The sequence below is a fragment of the Emydura macquarii genome, unplaced genomic scaffold (assembly GCF_026122565.2).
Source record: "Emydura macquarii macquarii isolate MOO-44397 ecotype Brisbane River unplaced genomic scaffold, CSIRO-AGI_Emac_v2 contig_1253, whole genome shotgun sequence".
NCBI lineage: Eukaryota > Metazoa > Chordata > Testudines > Chelidae > Emydura > Emydura macquarii.
Window position 1 is genome coordinate 103856558 of NW_027131390.1, and position 9882 is coordinate 103866439.

The 9882-nt window shown below is 42.7% G+C and overlaps 1 protein-coding gene across 1 annotated transcript in view; it reads right to left on the minus strand.

The window, feature by feature from the left end:
* Positions 1-9166, minus strand: part of RALB (RAS like proto-oncogene B) — a 30468-nt gene extending 21302 nt beyond the window's left edge. The window contains exon 1 of the mRNA XM_067549661.1: positions 8953-9166. The gene's annotated coding sequence lies outside the window, so the exon portion shown is untranslated. The remainder of the gene's footprint in view (positions 1-8952) is intronic.
* Between the last annotated feature and the right edge of the window lie 716 nt (positions 9167-9882).

Genomic DNA, 9882 nt, shown 5'->3' on the forward strand with positions numbered 1-9882 from the left:
AAGATTTCATGACACCAAAAGCAAGTGCAGCAAGAAATCCTCATTTTCCACTACTGCAATGTTTGAGTGATCAGACCTTCTCTGCAGCAATTACAGTACTTAAGTTACATTAAGCAGTTTTACTACAGCAGTTTTAGAACATGCTTGAAGACGTTAACTTTACATGTCAGGTAGATATCTTTTATACCATGAGTTTACAGCAGAAGGATAGAACATACAACTGTAAGAAAGGTAAAAGGTCTGCACTAGAAGCACTACAACAGCACAGCTGCACTGCTGCGGTGCGTATGGTGAAGAGCGCTCTCCCATCCGTATAATAAAACCACCTCAGCAAGAGGCAGCAGCTATGTTGGCAGAAACTTTCCCACCAGCACAGCGCTGTCCACAGCGGTGTATCAGTCGGTGTAACTTACATCGCTCAGAGGCGTGATTTATTCACACCTCTGAGCAATGTAAGCTATATTGACACAAGTGGTAGTGTGTACAAGCCCTGGGAATCATGTGTTAATCAACTTAGTTCATTTAAGCAAGTGCTGGCTCAGCAGGAAAATTTTTAAAATGCCACCAATAAAGGAAAGTGTCAGCACAACTCAAGTTCAAATATTCAATCTCTTTTTAAATAAGAAATCAAAAGCTATGGTACATTAATACTTTTTATATAAGTTTCACCTCACCATGAATATATGGGATTATTTTTGCTCTATCTTGCTGTCTTACAAAGTGAAGACTTCATTTTATAGAAATGTTTTAATTTATCTACATATAATTCCATTAGTGATTAAGCAGATATGCAGATATTCAGTATACCTTTAACGACGAACTCAATCTCCTGTGTCAGACCCTAGAACTATCATCTTTGTAAGATAGTCAACAAGATGCATTCTGTTGTTTGATGGCATTCAGTTTCTCTTTCCAGAATATTATTGATAATAAATCAGCAGGGAATCCCTCAGAGACAGACTCTATCAAAAGACTCTCCATTAACACAGATAAATGTCCTGTTCAAAGGCAAATATGTAAGTTAAACCAATTATCCTCAGGGCCCCGCTCCCCACACCTATATTTTAACAATAAAGAGATCGCTGTAAAAAAGCAATGGAACAGTGACAGTCCCAGATGACTCACGAATTCAAAGAAGCTGCACTCCTTATACATTATTCTACATCAGACTGTTGAACGGGCAGTTTCATCACTGATAATTATGATATCTGAATGACGTATGAAGTTGTAGTCATCTACTCTTTCAAGAGCGAGCTTCATTACATAGACACAACAGAATTTTTAGTCAGTCAAGGTGGATCCCCAAATCTGAGTCATGAAAGAAAAGCTACTGTAAGTACATGCTAAAATGCTGGGATATGTAGGTAACATCTACCCTTGACAGAACTGAAAGTAAATTTTCTTAATCTAGGCAAGAAATTTACAAAACAGTTAATGAACTGGCTACACTGCTTTACTTTTTACCCAGCAGTACTCCTGAATTTAATTGAAACTACGTAAATCCAGTCCCTTAACATTCCATGATTGCGCCCAAAAACAGATCAGTAAATTATTTTACACTTTCTGCATTAAACAGTAGCATTAAAAAGCACACAATACATATTTCGTCAATGCATTTTTTCCACCCTGAATGCACACCAGATTTCTTTAGAAATCATGTGCTGAAATACAGATGACAATCTTTCTCCAAGTAGGAGTCAAATTAAACTTCAACGAAGTATAGAACTGATAGCAGCAGGCATATACTTATGGAAACAGATTAATAAGAAATCAAAACATTAGGAGAATCACCCCGTCCCTCTGTTAAATAGTTAATCATCCAAGCCATCTAAAGCAGATGTCACTTTAAATTATGAGCAGCAATTTCAGAGTATAATCTTGAAAGTAAATTACCATAACAGCCTATGAAAAATACAGTCATACAAAGTATCCAAAAAGAGATTTGATTCGGGTCTGAATCAGTGTTCTGTATTTAAGTATCAATTGTTGTCAGTCACCAAAAGTATTCTTAGGGACCTGTTTGTCATCTCACATGGTCTTTACCATGAGCAATTCTAAATTACTGTTCTTTGATCAGCTTTCTTGAATCTGGAAGTGAATCTTTATGTTGTATAAATTATACAACAGATGCACATACATCCTTCTATAATCTTCTGAAGATTCACATCTGAGGAATGTTTGAATTCAATACTAGTAAACTTTCATATAGCTTTTCATCCACAGACTTCAAAGTAATTTACAAAAGGAGAGCAAGTACAATTAGCTCTATTTTACAGATGGAGAAACTCAGTCTCCTGGCTACCTCCCATAAATTCTCTTTGCTGAAGTTGTCCCCACCACCCTCCAGACTTCTCCATCAGTGGAGTTGATAGAATTGATGTCGCACATTCCCCTTTTGGAACAGCAAGGAACCAGATTTCCAACACCAACACAGTCTTACTTCCAATTATCAGGTGCCACCAACTACAATAATCAGCCATAGCCACCATATCTGCATTCAGAACATTCTCAAGTATGTCAAAGGATGTCAATGATTGAGTGCCAAGGCATATGTCATCTGCATAAACAAATTTGCGAGACCTAGTTATGGTAGGTCATTCAAATATAAATCAAATAACGTTGGAGATAACATCGATCGTTGCAGGAAACCATTCTTCTGGTGCTTCCAAGCACTTGTCCTATCACATATGCACACGGAAGTGGTGATTTCTCAAAAACAGAGCCATTGCACATACTAACCAAGTTGGCACAGTTCTACACAATTTCACCAAAAGGCCTGTGTGCCTAATTGTATCATATGCCGTGGTCAGGTCAAGAAAAATTGAACCAGTCTGCAATGCTAGAATCCTTTTTCGATTAAAGTTATAAGTGCCAGCACTTGATCATATGACCATGGCAAAAACAATTGGTGCCAGCATGCCTTTCACAGATAGCAGTATAATGAGATACAACATTAAACACCAAGACTAGCCACCTCAAGATCTTACATTGAAAACAACCAGTGCATGCTAACTGTATCTTAAAAGAAGTTACTTCATAATTTCTCTATCCTTCCAAGCTAAATTATAAGGGTACATACCACTGTTGTGTCCTTACAATTGATTTCTTATGTAACCAAGACCAAAATGTGGGACAACAAACTGAAGCAGCTTTTAGTGACCAGTATTTTTTCTACTAATATTTCAGAATTGATTAAGCATTTGACCTGTACCTAAAAAGCTGCAAAAGGAAAGGTTACCAAGATGCTATGAGAACGGCACAAAGATGAAGAGCAAAACTCTGCTCACTTTACTCACATGATTGTCCAAATGTAATCAATTGGACTATTCATGTGAGTAAAGAGAGCAGTATTAGGCCTAAATTGTGCTCCCATAGGCACGAGCCTTCTAACTTATACAGTCTCCATGCTACTTAGTTCCCTAAAGCTTCCCACCGATCCATACAAACTTGGAAGTTGTACATTTTGTTAGACAATCCAGTTCAATCAAAAGGCAGTCTGAAACAGATAGGAGAAATCAGATTGAGCAAATTGCCTAGGAGCGGGAGAGAGAAACATAGCAATGCCCCACCAATATTATGCAAGCTTTTGGGTATTTTCAGAAAGACATTTCTGGCAAACCCATAAGAATACGTACTCAGCAAAAGCATTTGACTATGTAATAAACCAGAGAGTGAGGCTGTTGAAAGAGTCAACTAGTCACCAAAAAGTATTGTTGTCAGGGGTAACTGGATAAGTGAGGAATTCTCATTAACCTAGAGTGGGCTCTTGCAGTAAGCTAAAAGTTTAGCAGCAGCAAAATAGGAAAGAAGTGAACAGTCTCTTGCTGTAGCAGAAATATTCAGAGAAAGCCAATTTTAAAAGAGATGGAGGGGGATGGATGTCTTAAATATTTTATGATGAAACACTTTAGAAAGAGCTAACCAGAAAGCATATCTATCACCACAATGAAGTGACATTATTGAAATCTTGATTTCTTATTAGTGTAAATGGTCACATCAGATCACATTCTACACTGTCATCCCATGTAATGCCATTGAAGTCTGCACTTTACAGGGTTTTATCTAAGGGTGGCCAATTCCACCTGATTATATTTTCTAATCCCATGCATTAAGTTACCTTAAAGTGTATCGCAACTTTCAATTTGGTCTGAAACACCAGCAAAATAAATAAATAAATAAATAGCATAGAAATAAAAAGTGTGTCATTTTTATGATTCTCCACCAAATCCTCATCTTTGGGGAGTACTGATACCAATTCCTGCTTTGTCTCTATCCTTCCTTAAAATCTTGGGGTGGGAGCTTCTTCTTCACTGGAAGTGAGCATTTAAAGTCACAGCTGAGTCAGAGGTTCTCAAACTGGAGTCGGGCCCCTGGGGGGGGGCATGGAGTGTATTCTGAGGGGAACATGAGAAGCTTGGGGGGGAGGGGAGGGAAGGAACCTTACTGTGCACATTTTACCCACCACCATGAATAACTAGCCAAGGTGATCCCTCTAGACAGATCAGGTCCTCAGATGGTGCTGTACATTGGACTAGAGATGGCGCTGTGCATTTGGATGGATTTCTGTTAAGCATGCATAGTATTATACAAAGTCATTGCCATCTGTACTTTAAATGCGGTGTGCACATTTAACTGCAAGCATCGATCACCAGGGCAGTTTTGCTTTTGCTCTTATTACAATGGATCGTGGGTTCTGTTTCAATCAATGCTTTGCTGCTTTTCATATTTAGTTAGAGTTGCATGTTGGTTTTTCTTTATCGGTATATGAAATTGTGTGGTGGGGGAGGAGGCATAAACTACTCCAGACACAAAGAAGGGGGGCACAATCAAATAAGTTTGAGAAGCACTGCACTGAGTTATTATTCATCAAAATGCAGTGTGTGTTTTCAGACTGGCAGGCGTAGTCTGATTTACATCAGGGAGGCATTTAGCGCCATGTTTTTCAACTTACCACCAATGGAGGGTCATCCATGTAGTACTTTAATCAGTGGAGACTGATTTGATGCATATAATGCATACATGCATTTTAGAAGGTTAACCTGGGATTTAAAATCTGTAATAAATTATTGCATTTCTTGGTTTTTTGCCCCTCCCCCTCCCCGAACTATCCCACAACTCACTAATCTGAATCCTGAAAACTGTACTGGGGTAGTGACTGCCATACAATATAAAACCTGGGTTTACCTAGAACACAGTATGAGTGTGGAGTTTAAAGCAAGATTAAGATTAAATTGGTGTGGTTATATTGGATTTCTGCTATACTTTACTTATACTTTGGAAATTAGTTGTATTTTTAATTAAGATCAAGGGTACATAAGGGTTGCCTATCCATGTGCTCTTGGCATTTAAATCCAAATACTCAATGCCCATTTAATACCAGAATTATTCCTGTCACTTATGTGCTTCCATAGTTTTGATTTTTTTGAATTTCTGGCTTTTATGGATCAGGGTTTAGATACAAAACTCTCATCCACACACTAGAGAGCAGATCTGTTTTTGTTTGTTTGGGTTTTTTTGGTAATATTCCCTAGCATAGTCATTGACATTAGAGAGGGAGGAACCTCTCTGTTTACCAAAAGTCCTTTTCAGTTTAGAGCTGTTTACAAGCATTTCATTCACTGCCACTCCATCCTCCACTGCTCCATTTCTTATCCTTCTGACACACTTATGCTCCAAACAGTCTCAATTCTTGTTTCAAATAGGTTTCTCAATTTAAATTCTAACTCGTAACGTATTTTTCATGAAGCCTTTCAACAAATTTGTTGTGAAATGTTAAGTATAAAAAACTTTCAACAGTCAATGAAATAAAATGATAGTACATAGCATTTAGTGCTCAAAAATGTTTGCAAGCCCTGTCTAGTTTAGCTCACACCACCAATATGAAATAGATGTTATTTCCATTTAACAGTAGTGAAAGGTCATGGGTTCACCAAATGCCACTGAGGATATTAGAGCCAGGACTAGAATTCTCTCTCTCACTATTCCCAGTCTGTTTTTGTCAACTACTAGACCACTCTGTGTCCTGCTTGCATAGTATCCCCTCTGCATTGCCTCACTAAAGTGTAAATCCCACAAGGAAGGGATGATTTTTATGCAGTATTTCACGTAACAATGAGCCCACAGGCTCTCAAATAAATGACGGCAGCATAATACTTTCATTTAAAGTGTGGTCTCTTCACAAAGCTAAAGGATGATGTATTTGGCAGAATCAACATTTCAGCCACAAAATGCTACTGAAATGTACATATAAATAGTCATCCCTTGAGTTTTACCGTTCATTACGGCCTTGAACAGAGCTGAAGTGCCCGTGGCTGACTGTTCTTTTATGCAGACACTCAGTACACCTGAATTGATGTTAAAAATCTGACATATCAATTAGCAAATGAAATACTCAAAAAAGGTACTGTCGAGTCAAATTGTGACACAAATTGGTTTTATAAAAATTAGCTTTTGCAAAAACCAAGACCAATAGAAAAATAGAAATGCAATATTTTTATTCCGATAGAATATTTAAAAAGAAATTCCCCTGCAGTATGCATGAAACAAACATGCTATCCTATCAGAAACTGAAACTGAAGTTGGTAAGATAATGCCTAGAGGGAAAAGTATGAAACTGACCTATCTATTTTCCTTGTAGGAGAAAAGAAATGTAGAAAGTATTAAAAACAAATAATAAAAGGGAAAACTAGATATAATTACTTCAGTTTAAATAATCCAAAGTATTATTTGTAATATAGGTAAGGAAATATTCAGTCAACTCCCATTAAATATTGAAGACAGGAAGAGGAGGCAAGCAACTCTCTCTCCAGGAATTTATGTTAAAAAAATCTTGCTTGTGCTAACTCAGATTCCCTGTATGATTGTGATGATAGATGATCATGATGCAGGATTATGAGTTTGTTTACATGAACACTGTCCTTGACCAATCAAGCACAAATAACAACGTTTAATGTAAATATGCTAATACGATATAGAAGACAATAAGGAGAACAGATCTGGAATTGTTGCACTTCAATTTTCTATCACCATTACTTGAGGCAGTCAGTCCATCTACAGAAATAACTACAATTACAATTCAGTCTGCACCTTAGTCCCTCAAACAGCTTTAACTAGATGCGTTGAAAATTGAAGAGATCAGAGAGACTATGTGCTTTCTGAATACAGTCAATTTCCAAAATTTCTGAATGCTAGTCATCCAACTTCCCAGTCTTCTGGTAAAGGTGGGGGGAAAGGGGAAGAAAATCAGGCCTTTTTCACAGCAGCAGATGCTTAAGGAGCAGGAAATATTAAATATTTCAATTGTTTTATTAAACAAAAACCCCATGTGTTATGTTTGTGCATATTTGCATTAATGATCTAAAAGCTGGCTTTGAATTAGAAAAAACAGTGATGGTCCTAAACACTTGTTGAATCTGTATGCCTTCCTTTCAGCACCCAAACATACATGACCCAAAAAGGAAGAAGGGCTTGACTATATCTGTTTTAATTCTTGTAAGTGGCCCCATAGGACCTGTGGTTACAGCCCCTGGAAAAATGGGAAACTCTAGCCTAACCTCCCCCCCTCAAGCTGCATAATTGGGCTAGTTAGTTTCTCCCACATCTCTCTTTCCCAGCTATTGTAACACTACATTTGGACACTGCCTTTTCTTCTTTCAACACCTATACTAGTAAGGTTTCGGGAAAAAAGAAAGCATTTTTACGGATCTGCAACAGGTAAAGAGAACCCAGCCATGTAAGACAAGGTACTTCAGGCAATGGGTAGCTCAGGTAAGGACGATACCATCTCAAACTCCCCATTCATCTTGCCCAGTTTTCTCAAGTGTTTTCCCTTGCCTACCAACAGTCCCATGGGAGTTTGGAGAAAATAAAGATCTCAGCCACACTGGGGTGGAAGTGGCAGCCTAAGACACAATACACAATTCCCAGGGGGACTCAAAAGAAGCAGCAGCAATTAAAGTGAGTGCAGTATTCATAAACATATAGCAAGACAACCTCACCCTAAACTACTGAGTTTCCTACAGGCCCAAGGGACACAGGTTCTCTGAATTAAACTGAGAAAGCCCCCTCCTCTACATGCACAAATGACAGCCCCATCTGGATTCCAGGCAGGGTGTGGTTAAAAAAAAAAAAGGGCATCCCTGTAGCCACATCCCAAGGCACTGGGAAATCCCCAACCACACATCTGCCAGGGGAGGGATTTTCAGCCAAGGACTTCTCCAAAGAGGGGCTAAAGGACACTTCACTAAATCCACCACCCCTGCCAAGAGACACTGCACGTGTAAGTTGGAACAATTTACCAAGGCTCATGGTGGATTCCAGACAATTTTTTTTTTTTTTTTTAAAGGACTGGATGTTTTTCCAGCACATCTGCTCTAGGAATGATCTGGAGAAAGTTCAGTGGCCTGGGTGGCAGAGGAGATCAGACTAGAGGATCACAATGGTCTCTGCGGGCGCTGGACTCTGCATTTCCTGAAGCGCACACCCCCTGAGGGACAGCCCACCACACCCCCCGGCTCCCCTTGGCCGGGCAAGGCACACACCCCCTTATCCCCCCCCCCTCACACACACACACACACACACACCCCACGGCCCCCGCACTGTTCTCAGCCAGGGAGCCCCACGTACAAAGCGGAGGGGCCGCCCGCGGCCCGTACCCCCAGAGCCAGCCTCCCCCGCGCTCCCATCACCGAGGGCAGCCAGTGAGGGACGGGGGCGGCCCCGGGATCTCTGCCTGGGGGGGGAGATGGACCGAGGGACCCCCCCGGGTCTCCCGGAGAAGGGGCCGGGGCCAGCCGCCAAGCGCGGTGGGGGAGGGGAGGAATGGGGGGAAAGCCGCAGGGCTCGGGGCTCCAGTCCCCTGGGCAGTGACAGGGTCCCGGGCGCCCAGGGAAGCCCCGGCTCCCACGGGCGGGGGGACAGTCCAGTCCCGACCCGACCCGACCCGACCATTACCTGGGGCTGAGACGCGGATCCTGCCTGCCTCCGTCCGGGACCAGCCGCGGCTCTGAGCGCCTCGCCTCCCGTCCGGTCCGGTCCCAGCTCCTGCTCCTTTGCATGGGGGGGAGGGGGATTCCGCCGCCGCGCGCTCCCGCAGGGCACTTCCGCCCCCGCGTCTCGGTCGCGGGCGGGCGCGCGCAGCCCCCTCCCTTCACAGCCGCTCGGTTCAACCGACCCGCAGCAGGGGCCTGGAAGGTCCGCCCCGCTTCCGGGTCACGTGGCGCTCCCTGGCCAATCGCGATGCAGCTGCTGGGGGGGAGCGGAGCGGGGCGGGGCGGGGCGGGAGCGAGGTGAGACCGAGAGATGTGTGTTAACTGAGTGAGTCGCCGCAGGGGATGGGGAGAGCTGGTGTTGGGATGGGTGGGGGAGGGGAGAGCTGGTGGGATGGCAGGGAGTGGGGGAGCTGGTGTTGGGGGGTGAGCTGGTGGGATGGCAGGGAGTGGGGGAGGGGGCGAGCTGGTGTTGGGATGGGTGGGGGTGGGGTGAGCTGGTGTTGGGATGGGTGGGGGAGGGGGAGAGCTGGTGTTGGGATGGCAAATATAGCAGTGTGGGCAGCAGCTTGGTCTCTCAGGCCCACCTGACCCCTGGGGTCGATTGCTGGTGGCTAGCCCATGTTTCCCTCAGAGCTGCAACAGCCCCACTGCTATTTTTAGCGTGCTAGCTCCAGCCAAGCTGGCACAAATCTGTTAATCTGGGGTGGGAAGTTCTCTTCCAGCTGCGATGTAGACCTGTCCTGCAGGTCCCAGCAATCATTGCTTCATCGGAATGGCCCTAGCTCGTAGCCACTACGGGTCCATCAGGTAGTGCTCTGTTTTCAACCAAGCAGTTGGGGCACAGCTCTCTGTGAAAGATGAAGGCAACATACACATGAGCTGCATTTTACGC